Source organism: Schistocerca serialis, chromosome 8, assembly GCF_023864345.2.
Source record: "Schistocerca serialis cubense isolate TAMUIC-IGC-003099 chromosome 8, iqSchSeri2.2, whole genome shotgun sequence".
Classification (NCBI taxonomy): domain Eukaryota; kingdom Metazoa; phylum Arthropoda; class Insecta; order Orthoptera; family Acrididae; genus Schistocerca; species Schistocerca serialis.
Window position 1 is genome coordinate 96473191 of NC_064645.1, and position 20817 is coordinate 96494007.

A 20817-nucleotide genomic window follows, 5' to 3' on the forward strand; every position below is an offset into this window, starting at 1 on the left:
AGGATGGATGTAAGTCTTTATTATGTAAGTAGTGAAGTACATTGTTTATTTAAACAATTAGAGTAGCTACTGATCGGTCACTAGACGGTAACTCCATCCAGTTTCACCAATAACTGCTACATATGAAGTAGGTATTTTCGCTGTTAGTCTAGCACTGGAGAGTTGTTCCAGCCAGTCTAGCCATAAAGGGAAGGATAGATGGTAATAATAACACGACAGCGAAGTACCACTGGAGTACAGGGGGCTACCCTCCTGCTGATCTGCATGTGAGTAGCTGATGTTGGAAGAAACGTAATAATGGGTAATAATAATATTAGAACAGCGACCCACTGTCCCACTGCGCCTGCAACAGCCTTCCATATATGTAGAACTCCTCTAGCCACATCATTTGGGAACAACAATATTTTTTATGATTGTAGTACCCATTATCTTACCTGAACACGTTGTCTCAGGACAAAAAAGAAAACTGTCCAGTCACCTCCTGTCTAGTCCAGTTTATTGTGTACCTGAAGAGCCAGTCAGCTGAGAAGTAGCCAGAGGCCAGGCTTAGCCTCTGCTTCCATCTGCCTCCGTCAGCCACGGCTAAATGCGGTCCAACTCGGACTAACTACAGTCCCGTCTCTGACATAGACACGCCAGTTTAAAAAATCTAGTACTGGGGTATTCTTTTGTTAATACACCCAGAATTTCTCATGCAAAATGTACATTTTCCCGTTTCATGCGAGTTATTTTTGAAGATAGAAGAAATAGACCATACACGCGTTTTCACATTGCTAAAGTAATCTTACTAGCTGTGAAAATCCTATACAACACTATGCAAAGGCTAAATTTGAGCTAAGTAAATGATCATCAGGTAGAAAAATATCTTTTATTATTTATTATCTGTTACGTTCTGTATCATAGGACTAGAATATTAAACTCATTTTTGGCTCCTGAAGGAACGCTAAGAGGATGTCCTACCTCTGTCACAGGATGTCTCCTCACTTTCGAACTCTCTCTTTAAGTAAAGTAAACAAATGTCTCATCACATACAAAGTCTCTCAAGGCAACAGCACAGAGAAGTTTCAAATATCAGGTTTATACTACATATCAGTTTATAAATTCGGTAATATGCTGATTTTATTACGATTATCATCCCTCCTTGAGTAGGTGGGGTACTGAAATTCCGTTAAAAGGTCTCCCTGCAATGAAAAAGCCTGATTAACGCTACAACTCTCGCATCATATATGTGATATTCTCGCCCTCGCTTCCACCTGCTCGGCAACACGTCATTGATATCAAATTGATAGACTAATTAATTAATTTGAGCATGGGAATCCCTTTGCACGGTGAATAATTTTTTCCTGCAGTCGAATTATACACGCCAGGTAACTGTTACTGATGCTTCCATGACGTCTCTGAAGGCTCCCACAGGCTAGTCACTTCCTCCAATACCCAGATGGATTGGTAACCATCATCAAATAGCTGAAGACATTCAACGGTAATTGCATTCTGTCTTTCGGTTGTCTTGTCATGCTGGTGGAAGTAAGTCACTTAGAATCCACGTTGTAATATTTCTATCTTTACAGCCATCACATTCAGCTACAAGAAACTTGTCATAGAGCGGTTGAGAAAGCAGTAGTGTGAAGATGACGTCATGTGGTGAGAGGTTCCGATGACAGATAGTTTGTTCACTACAGGAAGCATGAGAAATCTTAAATTGTGGTCCTCCTCTATGACTGGCTGCTGTATTCGGAAGTTGCGCTCCATAATGATAAAATTCTGTTATTAATATTAGGAAACCCAAACAGTGAATTTACTTAAATTACATATAAAAGCATTTCTCGATAGCAGCCTATCATTTCAGCATTTCAAAGGTGTTAATAAAAGGGTGAAGTGGTTTGGATGTAATATCAGAGCTGGTTCGTCCATCACGGAAGATAGATATGTTGTCTGCCTTGGACGGTATTGATTGATAATTAGCAATCCCTCGTTGTTTGAACATGTGACTGAAAACAATTTGATGGTAACTTCGAAAATAGGCTACTCATTGTATTATTTATTTTTTATGAACATGTGAAGAATTTAAATAATTTGAGCTTCAATAATTGTGCAGTTTCTCACGTTCTGTTAATAAAAAAGTGAGTGGCATAAACAAACCAACTGAAAATTTTATTATTCGAGCAATATCAGTTCCTAGCTAAGAGTTTATTACAGCTTCAAGGTAACGGATCCACGACGTATGTGCTGTTTTCTGCACAGGGGACCACCACTATAGAAGACTGCAGTTTTGTGAATAGTAATTAGAACTTATGCATTTCACTCGGGGTAGTGGAACCAAATAGGCACTTAGCGAGTACTGCAATCTTAGTACAAATGAGATGAGTGACACGTCATCTGCGTTAACATAGAGGAGGTATGAAGGAGAGAAATTTATGAGGGAAGGGGTTAATTACATGCGTGTATATATCACTCTCTCTCACCCCCTCTTTCAACTTGCTGTAACATGTACTGGTCCCGAACTAAACGTGCTAGGATCTATCAGTCTATAGGAGCATCAGGTTGTTTCACTCTCTTCTCCATCGCTGAAATGCCTCCATCACTGAGTGATATGGCACTGTCTTGCGAACCTCCACACATGCATAAGGGCTGTACCGCTCCCGGTCGGCAACACACTGCTCACCGTAATGGACAGCTGATTCCAGATACACAGCGCTTCAATGTGGCTAGGAATAACTATGAGGATGTTGAAAAATATACTTCCCCCCATCCCTCCTGTAAATCGAAAAATTCCGAGATGTTTTCGAAATATCCCAGAAAGACTGACATGTTGTTGTTGTTGTGGTCTTCAGTCCTGAGACTGGTTTTATGCAGCTCTCCATGCTACTCTATCCTGTGCAAGCTTCTTCATCTCCCAGTACCTACTGCAACCTACATCCTTCTGAATCTGCTTAGTGTATTCATCTCTTGGTCTCCCTCTACGATTTTTCTCTCCACGGTGCCCTCCAATGCTAAATTTGTGATCCCTTGATGCCTCAAAACATGTCCTACCAACCGATCCCTTCTTCTAGTCAAGTTGTGCCACAAACTTCTCTTCTCCCCAATCCTATTCAATAGCTCCTCATTAGTTACGTGATGTACCCACCTTACTTTCAGCATTCTTCTGTAGCACCACATTTAGAAAGCTTCTATTCTCTTCTTGTCCAAACTAGTTATCGTCCATGTTTCACTTCCATACATGGCTACACTCCATACAAATACTTTCAGAAACGACTTCCTGACACTTAAATCTATACTCGATGTTAACAAATTTCTCTTCTTGAGAAACGCTTTCCTTGCTATTGCCAGTCTACATTTTATATCCTCTCTACTTCGACCATCATCAGTTATTTTACTCCCTAAATAGCAAAACTCCTTTACTACTTTAAGTGTCTCATTTCCTAATCTAATTCCCTCAGCATCACCCGACTTAATTTGACTACATTCCATTATTCTCGTTTTGCTTTTGTTGATGTTCATCTTATATCCTCCATTCAAGACACTGTCCATTCCGTTCAACTGCTCTTCCAAGTCCTTTGCTGTCTCTGACAGAATTACAATGTCATCGACGAACCTCAGAGTTTTTACTTCTTCTCCATGAATTTTAATACCTACTCCGAATTTTTCTTTTGTTTCCTTTACTGCTTGCTCAATATACAGATTGAATAACATCGGGGAGAGGCTACAACCCTGTCTCACTCCTTTTCCAACCACTGCTTCCCTTTCATGCCCCCCGACTCTTATAACTGCCATCTGGTTTCTGTACTAATTGTAAATAGCCTTTCGCTCCCTGTATTCTACCCCTGCCACCTTCAGAATTTGAAAGGGAGTATTCCAGTTAACATTGTCAAAAGCTTTCTCTATGTCTACAAATGCTAGAAACGTAGGTTTGCCTTTTCTTAATCTTTCTTCTAAGATAAGTCGTAAGGTCAGTATTGCCTCACGTGTTCCAACATTTTTACGGAATCCAAACTGATATTCCCCGAGGTCGGCTTCTACCATTTTTTCCATTAGTCTGTAAAGAATTCGCGTTAGTATTTTGCAGCTGTGACTTATGAAACTGATAGTTCGGTAATTTTCACATCTGTCAACACCTGCTTTCTTTGCGATTGGAATTATTATATTCTTCTTGAAGTCTGTGGGTATTTCGCCTGTCTCATACATCGTGCTCACCAGATGGTAGAGTTTTGTCATGACTGGCTCTCCCGAGGCCATCAGTAGTTCTAATGGAATGTTATCTACTCCCGGGGCCTTGTTTCGACTCAGGGCGTTCAGTGCTCTGTCAAACTCTTCACGCAGTATCTTATCTCCCATTTCGTCTTCATCTACATCCTCTTCCATTTCCATAATATTGTCCTCAAGTACATCCCCCTTGTATAAACCCTCTATATACTCCTTCCACCTTTCTGCCTTCCCTTCTTTGCTTAGAACTGGGTTGCCATCTGAGCTCTTGATATTCATACAAGTGGTTCTCTTCTCTCCAAAGGTCTCTTTAATTTTCCTGTAGGCAGTATCTATCTTACCCCTAGTGAGACAAGCCTCTACATCCTTACATTTGTCCTCTAGCCATCCCTGCTTAGCCATTTTGCACTTCCTGTCGATATCATTTTTGAGACGTTTGTATTCCTTTTTGCCTGCTTCATTTGCTGCATTTTTATATTTTCTCCTTTCATCAATTAAATTCAATATTTCTTCTGTTACCCAAGGATTTCTATTAGCCCTCGTCTTTTTACCTACTTGATCGTCTGCTGCCTTCACTACTTCATCCCTCAGAGCTACCCATTCCTCTTCTACTGTATATCTTTCCCCCATTCCTGTCAATTGTTCCCTTATGCTCTGCCTGAAACTCTCTACAACCTCTGGTTCTTTCAGTTTATCCAGGTCCCATCTCCTTAAATTCCCACCTTTTTGCAGTTTCTTCAGTTTCAATCTGCAGTTCATAACGAATAGATTGTGGTCAGAAACCACATCTGCCCCAGGAAATGTCTTACAATTTAAAACCTGGTTCCTAAATCTCTGTCTTACCATTATATAATCTATCTGATACCTTTTAGTATCTCCAGGATTCTTCCAGGTATACAACCTTCTTTTATGATTCTTGAACCAAGTGTTAGCTATGATTAAGTTATGCTCTGTGCAAAATTCTACAAGGCGGCTTCCTCTTTCATACCTTCCCCCCCCCCCCAATCCATATTCACCTACTATGTTTCCTTCTCTCCCTTTTCCTACTGACGAATTCCAGTCACCCTTGAGTATTAAATTTTCGACTCCCTTCACTACCTGAATAATTTCTTTTATCTCGTCATACATTTCATCTATTTCTTCATCATCTGCAGAGCTAGTTGGCATATAAACTTGTACTACTGTAGTAGGCATGGGCTTTGTGTCTATCTTGGCCACAATAATGCGTTCACTATGCTGTTTGTAGTAGCTAACCCGCACTCCTATTTTTTTATTCATTATTAAACCTACTCCTGCATTACCCCTATTTGATTTTGTATTTATAATCCTGTAATCACCTGACCAAAAGTCTTGTTCCTCCTGCCACCGAACTTCACTAATTCCCACTATATCTAACTTTAACCCATCCATTTCCCTTTTTAAATTTTCTAACCTACCTGCCCGATTAAGGGATCTGACATTCCACGCTCCGATCCGTAGAACGCTGACATATTGGGCAATAACGAAATGCCTATCTACTGACTACCATATCCCAAACTTGTACGAGTCTGCGGAACTGTGTTTCTTTCAAAATGCAGCCCTATAGAAGCATTCTTATTGACTCCCGCCAAATTAGGATGATTCGAGAAATCGAATGAGAATCCCTGAAGGAAAGCTGATGTTCTTTTCGAGGAACTCAGTTACGAACAGACATTTGGAGATGACTACTGCCAAGATTCATTTTGCATAAGGACCACGAAGAGAAGATTAGAGAAGTTAGCGCTCATAGTGAGACATATAGGAAGTCGTTTTCCCTCACTGTATTTGCGAGTGTAATAGGCAAGGGAATGGCTAGTTGTGGTACAGCATACCCTCCACCACACACCATCCAATGGCTTTCGGAGTAAACATACTTGTATAGATGTCAGTCGATCCATTTATAGGCACACGAGGCTCACAGAAGAATGTTGAGTCTTATTTATTCAGAAAACAAGAGACAGAACTTCTGCTGCTCATTTTCTCTCTGCAGAAACCTTAGCCTGATTTTCTCATTGGAATCACTTTGTGAGAGGAATGCGAGAGGTTGTAATATGTTTTCCAACAGTAGTTAAAAGAAACGATATAGAGCTCACATCTCAACTCTCCTTTCGTCACAGTATCACTCACTTATCTTCAGTATTCTCAAGAATCTTCCACACTTCGGTCCAGACGATTTCGACGACTAAGAGAAATCCCCAACTATTTTACAGACCCCTGCCAATTCCCTCGAAATCCCATCACGTTCCGACAGCAGTGTTCCATTAGTTATAAGGCTGATAGGTAGAGTGTTATCACAAAGAATGGAATAGCACATTAACATACAAGAGAAAACCAGCAACTATGCAGAGTTCACGTGGACTGCAGAAAGACATTCACAAGCATAACGCCTGCAGTTCATCGATATTCAATAACGGTCTAGAAATATCACTCTGTGCATGCCCTAATCTCCTTTATCATGCTCCTAAGAATACCACGCCAGAAATACGACATTGTAATATGATGCCCAAGCCTTCATAGACAGCACAGCGTCTCTCTCTCTCTCTCTCTCTCTCTCTCTCTCTCTCTCTCTCTGTTGTCTCACTCCGTAATATCCAATGGAGTAAAACTACGAACTACAAAAACTTCACTAACGTTACCTGGGGGAGAACTAAATAAGTTTTTTCCACATCTCTCTCCTCGAATATATCGGAAAACAAATACTGTCTGCATGTTGACATCGAGCATATGTGGCGATTCCACTAAATATATAGCTATGGGTCCACTGGAGCAGGTGTCCCATGATAGAAGTTGTTTACACAGACCAGTATAAATTTTCGTCACCAATATTTTACGAAGACCATATCCCAGAGACTATCAATAGCAAGGGAAGGTTCTCGTGTCGTTGTTGCATATGCAGTTTGATACATCGTTTTTTCTGCTGTAACACATTCAAGTAGTGTATGACTACTGTTTTGTACACTGTCATACTTTCTTTTTCCACCACGATGTCAATGTTAGTGTCAGCCGCTAAACTAACATTAACATGATTCGATTTATAGATTCTCTCAAAAACCTGAACATTACACTGCGCAAACTATGATGTTTGAAATAAGAGACAGAGGCAGTGTTTGTTACTGACTAACATGTAGAAGAATTTATAACACTTTGAATCTGGAAGAGTTTGCAGCCTTGTTGGGTGTTTTCACACGGCTGCCTGAAGGCGCTGACCTCTGTTTTTAATCCCATCTTTCACACTGACATAGTACTAGATGTCTAGGTGCTCTGTTTTGTAGGGACAAAGAGCATTGATTCCTTATGTTGCAGGCATCTCCGCAATCGCTGTTTAGGTGTTGGCCAGCCCTGGTAGATGTTGCTCCCGCTAAGACTCCCTCCAACTCAAACAAGTGGAGCCAGTCACACATTATGTGGTAATGAACAGTGTGCCAGTGGACGGACTGGATGGATAATATACCATCGATATGGGGCAATGTACTGTAATACGCACCACAGTTGATTGTGCTGGTGCACCACGAATAAATACAGGCATGGATTTGTGAATTTGAGTAAATCTCGTGCTGCTATTGCTGGAAGGCATTAGTAAAGGGACCGATTGGCACACCCGATGTTGATATTTTGCATATGATTCTGCGAGGGAGGTTTACAACATCACTTGCAGGCTAGAAGTATTGGCCAGGCGGGCACTGTATGCGTATGTTAAGTAATCAGGGCAGCATGGAGCACCAACGTGTTTGAAGTACCCATACGTTCCAGTTGTAATAGCACCTACTGACCTGGGTGTAGGATCTGAAGTGGACTGAGGAAGGTTGACTTCTAATTATCAAAGAGCACTCCACTTGTCCCCTCCAGAGGAACTACGAGAGAGGCATAGAGAAAAGACATATAAACGACATATAAACAAGTGAGCCCAGAGGCTCCAAGAGGCCAGTCGTGTCGCCATTTTGTTCACGTCAAAAACTGGTGGGCGCCCTGACATTGATTAAAACAAACGAATGTGGATAAGAACGAAAACTGTCGTACATGCATGTACACGAAATGACCAAACAATTACTCTCACATGCACTAAAAGTAAGAGGAGGTAAGATAGCTAATCAAGATATTAAAACACAGGGGAAAAAAACACAGAAGAGCTAATGAACTACACAGGGAAACGTGACTGGCTGACCACTTACAAAAAAAATTGGGTGAGCCAGCCACCCTGTTGACATATTAAAAACATCTCCCCAAAATCTTGTTAAAAACGTGGGACAGTTCACAAAACTTTAAAACGCGAACAACATTCGTTTAATCATTGCATAAAATAGATCCGAGATCGGCCGGAAATCCGCTGCAGTCCTCCGGTCAGCAAATAAAATGCAGTCCAATAAAATGTGGTACACCGTGATATGCACGCCACAAGCACCAAACATCGGAGGGTCCTCCCGCTGTAGTAAAAAGCCACGCGTCATAGGGCTGTGGCCGATGCGAAGACGAATGAGGTGGACCTCGTCCCGTCGACGTGGCTGGAAGGAAGTTCGCCACGGCCGAGCTGTGGGCTTGACGACAGAGAGCTTGTTGTCGGTCACTTCTAGCCACTCATGTTCCCAGCGACACAGGACTTTATACATCAGCAGCGAGGTGAGGGCATGCAGGGAGACAGCTGGTGGTGGATATTGGCAGCCTACTGGACTGCTGAAGCTACCCCCAACCTCCACGTCACTGACGCATCACTGCTGTATCAGGGTGTGTTGCACCTTGGAGCTACACCGGCGTGAGGAGCGAGAGAACTGCTGGCCTTCGCTCTCTGGGTGATACTGTCCATCAGCCTGCAAGCTGCCATCTGCAAGGGGCGGGGCCAGGGCAAGAACTCGCGGCCTTCCAGGTGCAGAGCTGTTTGCAGGCACTGAACGAGATGCCCTGGACAGATGGCTGGACCTGCTAAGGCTCACTACGACAACAGTGGTCAGCTGCTTCCATTCAGCCTCTACTTGGTGCCCATAAGTTGCGCTTGAGGAAGCAGTCAGCCTGGTCAGGGTCAATGGCACAGTTAATGTATGCAGCAGCCACTTAGCTGTGGAGCAAGTAGGATCGCTGCACCCGAAAGGCTGGGCAATGGGCCCTGTAGCTGCAGAGTCCGGCATTCACATTCATGTTTGTATTGACCCACGCACACTGTGCAGCACCATCGCTGAGTTCAGAGCAACAATGGCTGTGTACCTTCAATGTAATAATGTCAAAGACACAGACACACTTGCCTGTGTTTCTCTGCACAGTTTGGCGTGGGTCATCCCTCTCTCCGAAACCATAGCTCTTGGTCGTTCTGACAGATTATAGACCCTGAGGTCGGGGGGGGGGGGGGGGTATTGTAAGAATTTAGTATGAGGAAGTCATCGTTTCACTTTCCAGTACAATATGTTACTGTGGTTAGTATCCGGCCACATCCAGCACTATGTTTTGGTGAGAGAGTTGGTTTTGGTGAGTGGTGAGTGAGGCCGTGGCACTTAACGTAGGCACCAGTGTGGCATAATGTGGTGTGGTGAGTCTAAGTTTTGTATATATTACCTTTTATATATCCGTTCTTGTTAGGGTTAGTTGTGTGAGGTAGGGCACAAGATGTTTAGAGATACTTTCATGAAGCCACAGTTACGTGCGTTATTATCTTTCTTTAGAGGAAATGGTGGATGGAATAATTTAAGGGCAGTGAGAGTCCATTTTGCAATTTGTCTGGCCACGAGTTACTGTCTACCAGAGTCGTATCAGCTTTTGTTCTGTCTGTAGGCATACTGGTCATCTGTCATGTAGTTGTAGTGAGTGTAGATGCGCAGTGATTGGCCAGAGGAATTAATTTGTATTTACATTTTTTGTGTAGGCTTGAGTGGGAGTTGGCGTTTTGTCTTGCTGTAAAAAAGTCGGTTGCGTTAAGGTTGGAAGTAGAGTATACAAAATGGTGGAAACACGTGCTACTACCACAGGTGCAGTTGCTGCTTTAACCCAGGAAGTACAAGCGTTAACGGAGCAGTTTGAGAGGATGTAATAGAGAAATTTCGAACTTAAACATGAGCTAGAGGCTCTTAAGGACAGTCATGATCGGTCGCAATCAGAGTCTCGGGAAAGTAGGTGAGAACTGAGAGTGACTTCTGTTCCGTATGACCTGTTAGTGGTCTCAGTGATTAATCTCTTCCCGGAAAGGCAGAGGAGGATGTCACAAATTTCGTAAAGGATTTTAGGGACGCTATGGAAGCACATGGGTGATCAGATGAAGTAACGCCGGACGTTGCTAACATGTGTTTGGCGGTGGATGCCAAAAAATATGTTGTCTACCTCGAGACATACGTCCAGTAGTGGGCTGCCAGCGGTACCAAAAGCAGAACCATGAGCGATTTTTTCGGGAGAAATTAAGTGCGTTGTCGATGCAGTGTAAGCATTCTCGGTCAAAATCCGTAAGCTAAATATAAATGCGTTTGTACAGATTAAGAAGGCAGAAGCTAATAGGGGACTGTTACGAAAGTATAAAATAGAGTGTTGGATGTTTTATTGCGTGGTATACCCGCTGAAATGTCACAGAGGGTATGGATGGAGAACCTAGAGGACTTAGTCAACTCTTAGGATCGCAACACTTATATAGGGGGTGGATATGGCCACAGGACAGAGAGTGGGCCATTGTGTGTTTGCTTGTGAAGTCAGGTGTTGTAGATGTGGTCGGGAGCTGCATTTGAGGACAGTATAAGCATTCACAGTGCCATGCGTTTGGCATAGTGACCCGACAGTTGTTTGAGTGTAGAGGTAGGAAAACTGGCAAGCACCGGCAAGGGAAGCAGCCGTTAAACACAAACAGAATCGCTTCACCTGTCCGAAGGCAGTCCTGATACACTGTAAAACGGCACAAGTTAGAGCACACATGGAATGTAGCTCGGTGGGCTTAGTGGGTGGATGGAAACAGGGTTTTTTGGTGAACACTGGTGCGAATGTGTCCGTTATCCATTGGTACCACGTGGGAAAGAGATGACTGAGGCCACTATGATACAGGTTACGTGTGGTTGCCGATAATAGGGTGGAAACATTGGTTACGGAAGTACTGGAGTTTTCAGCTGGGAAAAGTTCAGCCAACGCAAGGAGGAGATGAATGCGTGTGCAAAGGTTAATCACTGGTTCACAGGCTAGACTTTCTTGCTGTTTTCTCCGAACAGGTGCGCGGGATTAAGAAACAGCTTCCATTCGTATAAACTTTGAAACTCATTGTTTAAACAAGAGAGAGATTTAGACTATTTCTTGGTCGTTCTATGAAGCGATCACAGCAAGAACAACGAACTCAAGATCTACGTGCTACCTCTGTCCTGGGACGATAACATCACTGGAAGACGCCACGTTGATGAACGTACTAGAAATTCGGGGTTTTTGCATTGGCGCAGCAAGCCAACTAGACTCTTCATACATCCTGATACTCCACTACAACGGGAGACTTCGGTGCCTTCTGTAGAGAGGGGAAGGGCATTTGCAAGCGCACTGATGACTCACTCTACACTCGTCGTATTCAGCTGCGATCGTTTGCGACAATCGCCACAATAGGCTGGATTACAGCCGTCGTGGCGTGAGAAGATACGATGATTGACGCAACCTGGATCGCCATGTCACGGATTGCGCGCCCCCTCCCGTCGGAGTTTCGAGTCCTCCGTCGGGCATGGGTGTATGTCTTGTTCTTAGCATAAGTTAATTTAAGTTAGTTTAAGTAGTGCCCAGGTCTAGGGACTGATGACGTGAACAGTTTGGTCCCTTAGGAATTCACACACACTTGAACATTTTTTGCAACCTGGATTAGTTTTGACTCCAACTGGAACCGCAGGTAATACTATTCCTTCGGACTCTTCTGGGGTTTCATCCCTAGCGATCTAATCGGCACAGTATGTTTCTCAGTACGCCACGTTATCCTTACCGCCACAGTACCAACTGACTCTCCTGCATATTCCTGTTCCACAGCAACTTCACCACATAAAACAGAACTTCTCTAGGAGAACCATCTTCTTGTACTCAGAGCCTCAGCGGATTACTGGGTCCTACGTAAATAAAAACATCGACACCTGAAATTACAGCAAGCTCAAAACATTATTTTCAGGGTACCGCACCTGAACCATTAACGATATGTCTGAACAATCATAATCATGAATACTTTATTGTCGTTCTTTGCTTATGAAGTGTACCGATCAGTCAATAATTCTACGATTTCCTACTTTAGAACACAAATTGTAGTAGATCAGGATTTCTGTCTATGATTGTTTCACCAACGATGAGACCTCTCGTTACGAGTTATGAAAAGGGCTAACTTGTGCAGTAAGATATAGCCCGCTGTATATCATTCATTACCAAAACCATTGTTAAGTACACGAGATCATGGTGGCACATCGAAGATAGTTTTCCAGATTGTTATAGTTCGAATGCAATCGTAGTTCATCTATGGTATTCAAACAATTTACGGGAATGCAGTCGGGCGTAGTCTTTCAGGCGTAAACTCGTCATTTTCGACGCAGAAATACAGCGAGAGAGCGGTGTACAAGGAAATTTAAAACATCTGTACTGAGGGGGGGTGGGGAGGGGGAGATATGCTGAAAGGAAGACGCACACGCACATGCACACACACACACACACACACACACATATACACACAGTGAGGTATCATTAATTCTTTCCCTCTGTTGTTTGACTACAGATTAGAGCTGGATTCGAAGCAGATTTTAATCAAAAACCTCCATCCCTTTTTATAATATCACCCGCTAACTGAATCTCAACTGCTTCCTTAATAACACTATCCCAATAGTTTCAAGTGCATGCCAGAATCTCAGTGTTGGTGATGATTGATGGCTTCGTAATGTTCTGCAATGGCAGATTATCTCAGCCGTTGTAAGTCTATGGAAGGCTCGCTCTCAGTATACCTGTCCACCACAGTCCTGATTGTGTGGCCAATGTACGACGTGCCACAACTGCAAAGGATACGATGCACACCAGCGATAGGGAAAACAAAGGCCATTCTTCACGGAACGTAAAAGAGAGGAGATTAGTGTTTAACGTCTCGTCGACAACGAGTTCATTAGAGACGGAGCACAAGCCCGGATTAGGGAAGGATGGGGAAGGAAATCGGCCGTGCGCTTTCAAAGGAACCATCCTGGTACTTGCCTGAAACGATTTAGGAAAATCATGGAAAACCTAAATCAGGATGGCTGGACGCTGGTTTGAACCGTCGTCCTCCCGAGTGCGAGTCCAGTGTGCTAACCATTACGCCTCCTCGCTCTGTGTAAAAGGGGTCCTACCTTTGGTGGTGGTCGAAAAACGCATTTCACATCGTGTTTACACAAAACACGACCAATTCTGTTGGAACCCTACGTCCGTAAGGGAAAGAGAGCGTGCACTTTGGCATGACATGGTTATTTTCATCACTCGCTCAGTTCACGGTTAGTCAATAGCGCACTGGGCATCCCATCTTTCACTATAACCATTCTTCCGAAATGTGACTTCCACGTAGGCTAAATCAGCCCACAGATTTTCAGTCTCTGTCCTGTGTACGGCATGTCACAACGTACCATCAACAATCTTTCTAAGCAACGCATTAAGCAGGGGAAGGAAGCCATCCTTCTCCACTTCCAACGTGGAGGGAATATTCAAGTGGACTGAATTCAGGTGCTCTAAAAGGCCGTGTAATTTGTCGATTTAATATGGTAAAATAACAAAAGAGGGTATAAATGTGTGAAAAACGTGTAGGTTTCATGCTACCGACTTAGGGTCCGTTCCTAGAAATCATCCTGAAGACGACTGATCATAACAGGTGACAAATGGCACCTCATCCCAACTTCATCTGTCTGTTCATGGAATGCCCATTGAATAAAGGGTAAGAGAAAGTCAACACATGTCGAAAAAGATGGTTAATTTTATAGCAAACATGGTCTCAACTGACCGTAACGAATCAGAAAGATGTGCACGCGAGTAGAGAGACAACATATGAAATCATTCTGAAATATTAGTGTGTTTCAAATACAACAACACGAAGATTCTGGCATGCGCTTCCATTGTTGACATAGCGTCATTAAGGAAACATCTGAGGTTAGATTAAGTAATTACCTTTCAAACAGAGATGGATGCTTGGAATCCAGCACTCCTCCCTTGTCGAGCGACAGACGGAGAAAGTGTAACGCTGTATCACCCGTTGCTAATTACTGTTCACTATCAGTAAGCTCCTACGTTGGTCATCTTTGGTTGTGCGGTGAGCTGGCGTTTACAGTGTGTCTGCGAGTGTGTGTGTGTGTGTTTGTGTGTGTTGTGCTGTAGCCTCATTTCTGAGTTTGCTATGACATGAGCTATGTCATAATTCTTTAATACTATAGAAACTCTCTAATGTTTCAAAAAATTGTAACAGCTTGTAAGAAAGGCCTGAAAGCAACTGAGTTCTTGTAACCCATAGCGCATCGTACTGTCAAGAAGTTATTAAGACTGGAAAGAGACGGTATTCTGAGGAGATCTAACAAGTCTGTGTCAAATGACGCGACATCAGTGCCCGAATGAGTTGGAATGGACAACATGACACACCTCCAGCTGCTGGTTCTTCATGCAGTGGCATTTCGGTACGTAAAGGGCATGATGCTACGACTGTAATGTTCACGTGTAACAGCTGGGCGTATTAAACTGAAAGTGATAAATCGAGCGTTAAGTGAGCAATGCTTGAAACGTTGAGTCAGTCTGAAACCAATCTGACGAAAGCTCCATTCATATTGTAGATACTTTTACCTGTTCTATCAATAGCTAAAAAATTATCCAGAGCACCTTTACAGACAGATACAAATGTGACGACAAATATTTACAGCTGCTTTTAAGTATCACTAGACCAAAATAATTAATGATATGAAGATTCGACCATAACGAACTCCTGAGTAACACTACCCCTGAAGTAATATTTCGTCAGTTTAAGTCTACAGCTACTTCATCTACTGCCACTTACAGATTTTCATGCTGATTTTCTATCGAAAAAGGAAAATGATATAAATCAAATGATTTTGAGGAACTAATTTCCAAGAATGATTGCATCTAACATGATCCATCATTAAGAGGTTGTGTTGACCTGTATGCCAAGAATCCAAGATAGCTTCCCATCCAAAAAAAGTCAGAAAAAAGTACGTGTATAAAATATTCACTTTTAGTTCTCATCCTTGAAATTATCTCATAATCTCACAGCGAACACCACCATCTGTATATGGTGGTGTCATTGGTAGTATGCTGCGAGTATACTGTCAGTCTACAAAGGACATTGCTTATAAACACCATCTTAGAATATTGCTGAAGTGTCTAGCGTGCATATGAAATAGGACTGTCAGGGATGCAAACCGTTTCTCGTAAGGTTACAGTACTTACAAAGTTTCAAATACCTGTGTCAAGTGAGGTGTCTAGGAATATACTACAGCTTCCTTTACGCCACTCGTACAGTGATCGCAAAGACAAGATTAACTTAATTACGGCTTACGCAAAGCATTTAAGAAGTCGTTATACGCACGTCACACACGCGGGTGGAATGGGAAGAAGCTTTAATACGTGGTATAATGAGTAGCACCCTCTGCCAGGCGTTTCACAGTAGTTTGTAGCCTATGAATGAGAAGGGCCAAACAAGGGAGGCGCATTTAATCAGGGGTTCACCTAGTAAGTCCATTATGATACGTCCGATGTTAGAAAGACGATAGCGGGTATTCCAAGAAGAGGCATGCAAAACATGTCTTCCAGCCACAAACATAGCGAGGGATAGCCCTCAAAGGAAAATCAGACAAGTTACAGCCCACACGGGGATATACCGATATTCGCTCCTCTCACCCACCATTCGCTGATGGAACTGGGAATGAGAAACGCGATGTTGGTACCAGAAGTACACTCCGCCATACACTTTTTTCTGGTCTGCGTCTGTACAAGTTCATTTCAGTTTCATTTATGCTTCTTGTTGTTCCAGCTGTCGCCAACGATAGAGTGGTTTATGAATGCACTATTTCAATGTACATACATCGTCACCTACACATGCGAAAGTTAACGTTTGCATATTCCGCAGAATCTGAAACGACCGAAGAGTCTGAAACTTGTCGCTATAGCTTCAGTTTCTTATCAAAAACATTTTAGTTGTTATTTCACGTATTTCAAGTGTTCACTCCTAGAGTTCAAAAACGATTTAGCTGTATTCGAATTATAAGTGCATCTAAGAAATATTTGAAATACGGACCTTGCAAGGGGGCATGGCACACTAACAGCTGCAAAAGATAATCTTTGATTTCTGTCGAAATCGAACAGAATTTTAATAGGCATGTGTCCTCCATAGCATCGAGTTTTTAATAAAATTTAGAAATCCATTTCCCCATACGTTTCTGTCTCTAAGTTCAGTGCCAGCTTTTAATCCTAAGTATTAAGCTATCTGAATGAAAGTTTTGCAGCATGTAGTCTTGAATTATGTGCATACTCCTATGCAACAATATCTTCTAAATGTAGTCGTCTATTTTATAATCACATTTATATACCGATAACTAAAGAAAGTTTGAATTTGAAATTTGAAAAAAAATACCTTAACTAAATTAATAGCATTGCCTTAAAATGAATGCAAAGGACTATTGAACTCGGTCTTGTGAATGAACCGCATAATCATGAACGTGAAAATTAAGGTCTGAATAAGAAAAGTTAGTTTTCAAAAACACATTAAAAATTCAGAGCTCAAAAAAACAACAAATTTCTGGACATCAGAACTTGAGTATTGCTACACCTTTACATGACAGAAGATTTTAAAATTTCACTGAACTCCGCAAAATAGAAGAAACGTTAACACAAGTCTGCTAAGTGTTTGAACGAGGATTACGGGCCGCCCCACAGGTTCAGTCCCTCAGTAACTTTGACCACCTGCTCCATACTGCAAAGGCACTTTCTGACATCACTCTCACGACTTAACATCCCTGGAAAAGAGAGCAACAAAGGATATTGCCTAGAGGAGGTAATAACTCAGTATGCTACGAAATGCGCAAACGAGGTTCTTTGTATTGAAGATTTTATTCGTGTTGCGGTGTTTGCCCTTCGTAAAAGACGTATCTATGCACACAGTTTCCCAATCGGCAAACGGTTATAAAATGTGTGAGGTTTCATTACAAAGAATACTGGATGTGGAGCGGAAAATTAATTCTCTACACAAAATAGTTCGAGGGTCGTTCAATAAGAAACGCTTCACATTTTTTATTCTCAGAACATATTTATCGTTAAGAGTCAGAATTTGGAGACAATGTACATCAACATGTCTTGTCCGTGAACTATTTTTCTACGTTGTCTCCATTACGTTCTAAGGCCGTACAACACTGTGGAAGAGCATGTATTCCCTGCTGGTAAAAGCTCTTGTCCTGTAGGCGCAGCCACGTTTTCTGGCTGACACCCACATCTTTGAAAGCTATTTTGACGCTGTGCTACAGCTCTGTCATCTGACAGAACGCTTCGAAACTTCAACGGCGCACAGAACAAATATCAAATGTGGAGGTACCAACAAGGATGTTTGCCTGTTATATTAATGCCTCTTTTTTTTTAAAATGTGGAACATCACTTATTGAACGACACTCGTACACTGTGGATTCAATCTAGCCGTATCATAAATTTAAATCCCCATCGCGTTTTTCTATCTGTATCGGACGGCTATTCTCAGGAAACACTGTAGGGATTTTAAAACGGTTTTCACTAATAGATAGGGTGACTCGCGAGTAAGGTTTGTATATATAATTAATTAATATTTCATGAAAATTGTCTGAACAAAGACGATTTTTGTCCATTAAGTTATGCCTCCTGAGAAATTTCCTGGCTTGCGCTGCTTAAATCATTTTGAGTCATGTAAGAATTTGAAATTAATAACTAGTTACCTAAACTTTTCCTCTGAATTACAGTGATAACTCTCGCAGTGACCTATAAACAAAATCATCGCTAGGGCAGACAAGTCGACCGGTCGTAGGCACTGATCGTTAACAGGACCAAGTCACAGGAGAGCTGGGTGGGCGCGGAGTTGTGTAAAATAAATTAGACAACTGTAACTGCAGCTGCTGTGCAAATAACACGAAATAAACTGACAGTTTTTCATCAAAAGAAATATTGATCTATGTATGACGCACACTGCTTTCTGACACTCATGAAAACCGAACAGGTCAAAACTATTTTACCTGCAAGCAAAAGTACTTGCAATTAAATTAGAAAAATTACGAAATTTATGGTAGCGTAAAATTTGTAAATTAAACGTGCGTACTGCACAATCAGTAGATTCTCAAAACGAGTCAAAACTTTCGCTAAATATGTCGAAAACAAAGAGAGTTCAGCAACATGGTTTAGCCTCAATACATCATCACAAACGCGCGGATGGTGTAGGTACACATTGCTGAAAGGAAGTTACGGATTTGACAGTATTCTTTTCAGACGTTTTAAATGGCTGTAACTGTCAACTATTAACGTTAACGCCCACAGCTAAAGAGTTTCGTTGGCGATTCTGTGTGTTAGCAGACGGTGTCTTTCCACTGTGAGCAGGGACGGTAATGATAATTTGTGACGTACCTTATTCAGCTGACTTGCAGCCCTGCCTTGAGAGACTGTGTGCAGTTACTCTTCAAGGTTCAAAACAAAGCGGCTGTTCGCTTTACGATGGAACTACGAAGATTCTTTCCCAAAATAAAGCTTTCGAATATAGATAGCGATGCACCTCGAAATCGAATCAACGTCGAAGTAATGCTAGGCAATAGGATTAGCCGTTTGGAGCGATGTTGCATTGTTGATGGCCTGCCTCAAGACCGATGTTAAACCACTGCACTTGAGATCATTCCTCCATGTCTCACTATTCATAAAGGAATGTGATTCAACACACGCAACTATTTAGAATAATGACACAAACGGGGAAAGCTGTACCCGTATTACTTGCAGCTGTGAACAAGCCTTTCCGAAATTTAAACTTTTATCGATAATTCTATGATTTTCCAATGTATTACCTGACGAGACATTTGTATCCTGACAAACAGTTACATTTGTGTACATCAGAAATAGATACGCCAATAATAGTAGAATAATTACTTCAGTTAATCAGAGATTCCTGTATCGAGTACAATATTGATAGCAACGATCAGCTTCAACAGAAGTATGATGCTGTTTCTATATTTGTCTTCGACTACAACGATCTCCAGCAACAAGGATGGTCATACAAAAAATTATTGTACTTGAGGTTACTCGATAGTAATTTTCCAAAGACGAAACTGAGAGTGCTTGTCGGGGTGGCCGAGCGGTTCTAGGCGCTACAGTCTGCGACCGCGCGACCGTTACGGTCGCAGGTTCGAATCTTGCCTCAGGACTGGATGTGTGTGATGTCCTTAGGTTAGTTAGGTTTAAGTAGTTCTAAGTTCTAGGGGACTGATGACCTCAGCAGTTAAGTCCCATAGTGCTCAGAGCCATTTGAACCATTTTTGAAACTGAGCGCACTGAAGATGATACATTGCGATATGCAGTGATGATTACGCCGCTGTAAGATTCTTCTGCTTGCTCCCACTTAATGGGGATTCCAATCATTCGAGCAATAGTCAAGAATGGGTCGCACCAGTGTTCTATACAGTGTCTCCATTACAGATGAGCTACACTTTACTAAAATTGCCCCAGTAAACCGAAGTCGACCATTGGCCTTCTCTAGAACTAACCCTAACGTACTTATTCCACTCCATAACGCGTTGTAACGTTACGCTTACATATTCAGTCGATATGACTGTGTCAAGCAGTATACCACTAAACAGTATTTGAATATAACCTACACTTTTCCCCATACAGAGCAAGCTGCCGTTCAGCACTCCAAACAGAAATTCTCTCTAACTCATCATGTAACCTCATACAGTCACTCAAAGGCGACATTTCCCCGGACACTACAGAGTCATTACCAAACTGTGACTGACTGCTGCTCACCCCATCCGTCAGTTTCTTCATGGACATAGAGATCAAAGGGTACTATCCTGGGGTACTCCTGATGGAATTCTTTGTTCTGACAAACTATCGCTATCCAGGACAACGTACTTCGAGCCACTCACATATCTGGGTACCTACTACACATGCTGGATGCTTCGTTGAGAGTCAGCAGTGGGGCACTATGTCAAACGGTTTCCACAGATACAAGAAGATGGCCTGTTGGCCTTCATCCTTGGTTCGCAGGATACGGTGTTAGAAAAGGCAAAGCTGAGTTTCCACGAGCGATGATTCATAAAAGCGTGCTGATCAGTGTACAGAAGCTTTTCTGACTCAACGAAATTTATTTTATTTCAACTTAAAATATGTTTAAAAATTATGCAGAAAACTATTGCCAGTCATATGGGCCTGTAATGTTGCACGTCCCTCCTTTTACCCTTCCTAAGCGTAGGAGTAACCTCCGCTTTTTTCCAGTCGCCTGGGGCTTTGTTCTGGACGAGAGACCTACGTGGTCATAAACAACCTGACAAGGTTGTAAGGATGTTGCATGGTAGGTTGCGCTGCGAAATAATTATTGAGAATAAAATTCGGTACGTTGCGCCGTTTCCGAGTTAATCAGCATTGAAGTTAGCCAATCATGACGTTGCACTCGCAGCTTCAAGCGGAACG